Here is a 6000-nt window from a genome sequence, read left to right as displayed (position 1 = left end):
AGTCCCTCTTCAAGTGAACATCTGGTACCATACATCCCACACGTCTGAACTCAGTTTATAAGGTACAGATATTCAAGCAGATTGTAACAATGTCCAGGGTGTGATCGAAGCCCAATGAGGAGGGTTAGGCAAGTTTTTTTTTTTTTTTTTAAAGATTTATTTATTTGTTTGTACAGAACTGGGGTACAGGCCAGAGGCTCAGGGGCGGCGAGAGGCTTCACCAGAGACAGAGTGGGGAGCAGAACAGGCAGGTCGACGAAGTACACTGCTGAGGGGAGCAGCAGGCGGGTCAGGAGAGGTCTGCCACGCCATGTGGTCACCTCCGGGGCAGGCGGGAATCGAACTCATGCGGAAACGGCTTTAGATTCTCAGTGCTGTGCTTTAACCCGCTGCGCCACTAGGGAGGGCCAAGGGTTAGGCAAGTTTTAACAGCTGGTGTAGTTTTGTTAGTGTTGATATAATACTCTACTGGATGCATGTAAAATCCATGTGTCATTCATATACATATTTACACACACACTTACATGTACAATAGCACACAGACACACACAGCCCTCAAATGGGCTGTCGGTGATTAACAAGTCAACCCCCTTAAGTAGTAGGATAATCTGAAAAGTTAATAGTGAACAGTGTTACAGCTCATAGGATTAGTTAATTAGACAAAGGCTTGCAGGCAAGATCTCTGTAGTCTGTTCTGCTAAAGTGATGGAGCCCACTTAGGCAACTGATGAAAAAAGCAGTGTGAACACTCTTTAAAGGAGGAAATGTGGAATGTAGCAGAAGAAAGCCTCAGCATAGCAGTAACGAGCTGGCTGAGGCATCCCATCTAGTGATTGCCGTTTGTCAGTGCCGGAAAAGGCAGAGGCTTGGGGAAAAGATTTATAATTTTGGTTACCATCTTTCCTACTGCTGCAAGGCAATTTTAATTACTTTTTAAAATCAGTCCCTACACTTGCATTTCCCCACATGGATTGTTGACCTTCACTTTCAAGGACGCCTACGCTCAGTGTTCTTGTCAGTAGTAGTAAATGCCTTTTGTTAGAAAAAGCATGATTATTTAACCATATTAGAATCCAGATCAGCATCCTGTTATCTAGGAAGTGTCATAAGAAGAAAAATATTTTGGCAAGTGCTGCTTTGTATAGTCTAACTGGCTATATGATCCTTTCCTGTGCCCACAATACTATTTTTCCCGTTCATACCAAAAATCATGAATAACTCCGATTGGCCAAGAAGGTGGTTCAAATAAGTGAAGCAAATAGGCAATGAAATAAAAGGAGTAGTAAAATAATAATAGCAATAATAATAGCAATAGCAACCACAACAACAAAGTGAAACATGTCTATCCACCTTAAAAATGTGAGGGATCCCCAGGACGGGCATTTGCTTACATGATGGAATTTGAGTCTAGGTTTCCTGGATTACCCAATAGAAAAAAATGAGCTTTTTTCCTCTGGTTTATCTATAGAATCATGTGTAGTTTTGAGAATACAGGATAATTCCCTGTACCCTTTAGTCAACTTGTACCAGTGGCAACAGATTGTAAAACTGTGGTATATAATATCACAACCAGTGCTGATCAACATTGTCAGTGAGTGATATCCCCTCACCACAAGATCACTGGGGTTGGCTTTTTATCACCACTCCCCTTGTACCCTCATATCCTCCTTACCTTTGGTGACCAAGAACCCGTTCCCATTTCTGTAATTTTGTCATCTCAGGAATCTGTATACATGGAGCATCCAGTAGGAAACCTCTGGGATTCTTGCTTTCCACTTGGTATTATTCTCTAGAAATTCAGTCTGGGGATTGTGTGTATCAGTAGTGCATTGCTTTTCATTGCAGAAGAGTATTCCATGGCATACATGTGCCAGGGTTGGTTAACCCATCACCCACTGAAGGCCATCTGGGCTGTTTCCAGTTGAAGGCTAGTATGAATCAACATTCTACTATAAACACTTGTGCACAGGCTTTATGTGAATGTAACTTTTCATTTCTCTGGGATAAATGCCCAGGAGTGCAATTATTGGATTGTATGGCAGTTGGGAAATTAGGTTTTGAGTGTGTGTGTGGGGGGGAGTAGATTGTTTTTCAAAGCGGCTGTGCCATTTTATAGCTAGCAGCAATGTATATGTGATACGACTTTTCCATATTGCCAGGAGGTAGTATGGTCACTATATAAGTGTTTATTTTAGCCATTCTTATGAGTCTGCTTAGTATGTATTCGTGTTTTTTTTTTTTAAGATTTATTTATTTGTTCATACAGAACTGGGGACTGGGGTATACGCCAGAGGTACAGGGACAGTGAGAGGCTTCACCAGAGACAAAGTGGGGAGCAGAACAGGCAGATCGATGAAGTACACTGCTGAGGGGAACAGCGGGTGGGCCAGGAGAGGTCTGCCATGCCATGTGGATCTCCTCCGGGGCAGGCGGGGATCGAACTTATGCTGAAGTGGCTTTAGCTTCTTGGTGCTGTGCTTTAACCCGCTGCACCACCAGGGAGGGCCATGTTATTGTGGTTTTAATATGCATTTCCTTAAAAATGACTAAAAATGTTGAGCATCTTTTAAATATCTACCTGCCATTTATATGTCCTGTTTGTGAAATGTCACTTCATTTCTCTTGCTGTTTTCTAGATTTTTTTTACCAGTGAAATTTGAAAAATACTTACACATTCTCACTTATCATCATTTACCAGATATAGGGTCTCTGAGTCTGTAGATTATCTTTTCACTGTTACTAGAGTCTTTTGCAGAGCAGAAATGCTTAATTTTGATGAAGTTCAGTATATGAAATTGTTATTTTATGTGTTACACTTTTTGGTGTCATGTTTAAAAATTTCTTTACAAAAATTTTATATTCTGTATCTAAGTCAGTTAACCTTTGTAAAAAGATTTTTACATGGATTTTTAAAATTTGGTGCATGGTTGTCCAGTCCCAACACCATTTGTTGAAGACATACATCTATTGATTTGTTTTTACACCTTTCCTAAAAATCATTTGGATTTACGTCTGGATTATATTTTCCTTTCCAATCAATTGGTTTTGTGTCTGGATTTTATATTCTTTTACCCTAATGTTTTTGTCTACATGTATGCCAATATTACATTATTAATTACTATAGCTACATAATAATTATTAAAATTGTGTAGAAGATTCCTTCCAATTCCTTATATTTCAAAAATCATTTTATCTATCCCAGTTTCTCTTCCTTTCTTTGTAAGCTTTAAAAATTTAGAATAGTATTAACTATATCTACAAAAATTTTTCTGACCATGAATATGAATTTCATTCAATCTATCAATATATATCAATAAGAAAATAATTGCTAATTTTGCTATATTGATCTTTGCAATCCATGAACACAGCATGTTTTTCCATTTATTTGGATTTTCATTATATTCTTTTATTGGTTTTGTGTATCTTTTAGCTTAAAATTGCTGTACATATTTTGTTAGATTTACATCGAATGTTTCTTTTTGAAAAATTGTAAATAGTATTACATTTAGCATTCTGTTGTTCATGTGTTCATTGCTAGTATATTAAAATACAATTGAAGTGTGAATGCTTACCTTGTGTACTAACACTTCCCTAAACTCATTTATATTCATTCTAGGGGGTTTCTTGGGAATTTTTTATAGACCTGCCATTTATAAATAGGGAAAGCTTCAAGTCTTCCTTCTACATCCCACTTGTTTTCCTTTTCTTGTATTATCACACTGTATACAAGTGCCAGCACTATGTTCAATGTGATGAGAGTAAAATGTCCTTGCTTATTTCCATTCATAGAGGGAAAACATTTTTAGATTGCACCATTAAGTATAATTCTAGCAGCAAGATTTTGTTGATGTATCTTATCAAGTTGAGGACATTCCTTTTATGCTTTTTTTTTTTGAGAGGTTTTAGCCATGATTTCTTGTGGATTCTTGCCAAATACCTTTTGTACATCAATTAATAATAATGCTTTTTTCCTTTTTATTCTGATTACATGGTGAATTACCATTCATTGCATTTTAAATATTGAACCAGCCTTGCCTCCCCAGAATGATTCTTATTTGGTCATGGTATATAATTCTTTTTATATATTGTTGAGTTATATTTGCCAATATAAGCATTTTTGCATCTACATTCATGGGGAATATTGATCTTCTTTTCATTTATTTATTTATATACTCTCTCATCTTGGTTATCAAGTTAACGATAGCTTCACTAAATACCTGTAAGGTGCTCTTCTTCTTCCTAGAGAGATTTCATGAAATTCTAAAAAATTTCAAAGATTTGGTAGAATCCTCTAGTGGTGGATATCTGGTTTTAAAGATGTGCTGTGTCTTAAAGTTACAAATTAATAGTTATTAAAATGATCTGTTTCATATAGAGTAATTCTAATACTTTGAAGGTTTTTTTTGTTGTTGTTGTTGTTTTGTTTTTTTAGGAGTTGATCCAATTCAATTTAGTTGTAGATTTCTTTGTGCTATTCTTAAATATTCTGTTCATGCCAGAGTGACCTTAAGTGATAAGTACTCTATGTTTCCTTCCTAATATTGATAATTTTGTGTCTTTTGTTTGTTTTGTTTGTTTTGTTTTGGTCAGTGTTCCCATAAATTTTTATGTTATGATCTTTTCAAAGAAACAGCCTATTTCATTGCTTATCTCAATTGTTCTGTTTTCTGTATCAATTCAGTTTCACTCTTCCTTCTTGCTTTGGATTTGTTTTTTTCTTTTTCTGTATTGTAGAATTCGAAGATTAGATTACCTATTTGAGACTTTCTATTGCCCAATGAATTAATTTAGCAGTTTATCACAACTTTTGATTTTCCTTTACTCTAATGTATATTTTAATCTCATTTGAGATTACGTTTTTATCGCTGAATTATTTATAAACATGTGGTTTACATTTCAAATGTTTGAATGTTTTCTCTTTTCTGCCATTCCAGTGTGACTCCATTGTGTTGAAAGAACATGCTATGTATGACTTCAGTTCTTTTAAGATGTTTGAAGATTGTTGTATGTCACTGCTTATGATCTTCCCTGCAAAATTTCCTTTGCCATTTAAGACAGATAGGAAATTTGCATTGTTACTTGCATTGTTAAGAATTTATACTATAAATGCTGTGACTGATGGCTTTTTTTTTTTTTTCCTTCTTGACTATATATCTACTTGTTTTATTAACTATTGGGATGTCGAATTGCAGCCTCCATTGTTGCTTTTTCCTTTCAATTATTGTTATTATTGTTATTATTTGTTTCACATATTTTGTAATTCTGGGTTTTTCTACAGACATATTTAGGCTTGTTATTTCTTGGAGGATTGATACTTTCATCTTCTCTATCTCTGTTAATTTCCTTTGCCTTGAATTATACATTATTGAATATTAATATAGTCCCTTTTGATTTCTTTTGTCTAATATTTGCATTATATCTCTTTCTCTGCTTTACTCTCAACATGCCTAAATTGTATATTGAAAGGCACTATCTTGATAGCATAGATTTGGGTCATATTTTTAATTTTGCAGATCTTTGGGTTTTATTTAATTTGACAACTTAAATCACTTAATGTTTAATATAGTTCTTGGTGTTTTAGAGCTTGTTGACCATTTAATCGTGATTTCTGTTTGTTCTCTTATTTTTTTCTGTTTTCTTCTTGCTACCTTTGTGGGTCCTTGAACATTTATTTGAATTCCATTTGGATTCTATCTATGGTGTTTTTTAGTTTGTCTTTTTGTATTGTTTATTTTATGCAAGCATATTTAGCACCGTCTACTATTTCATCATTTTACCAGTTTGAGTGAAGTGTGGAAATTCTAACTTACCTATGTGTCTTTCCCTTCCCCTCTTTATAATGTGATTTCTTGTATATGTTCTCTATGTAAAATTAGAACATCATCAGACAGTGCTATATTTTTACTGCTCCCTTCAAAAATAATTTAGAAAATTCAAAAGGAGAAAGTCCATTTCATTTACTGATATTTTTGCTTTCCATGTGTTTTTTTTTTCCTGTCT

This window comes from Condylura cristata, unplaced genomic scaffold, assembly GCF_000260355.1.
Source record: "Condylura cristata isolate star-nosed mole 26May11 unplaced genomic scaffold, ConCri1.0 scaffold00026, whole genome shotgun sequence".
Lineage (NCBI taxonomy): Eukaryota > Metazoa > Chordata > Mammalia > Eulipotyphla > Talpidae > Condylura > Condylura cristata.
This window is presented reverse-complemented; position numbering follows the sequence as displayed.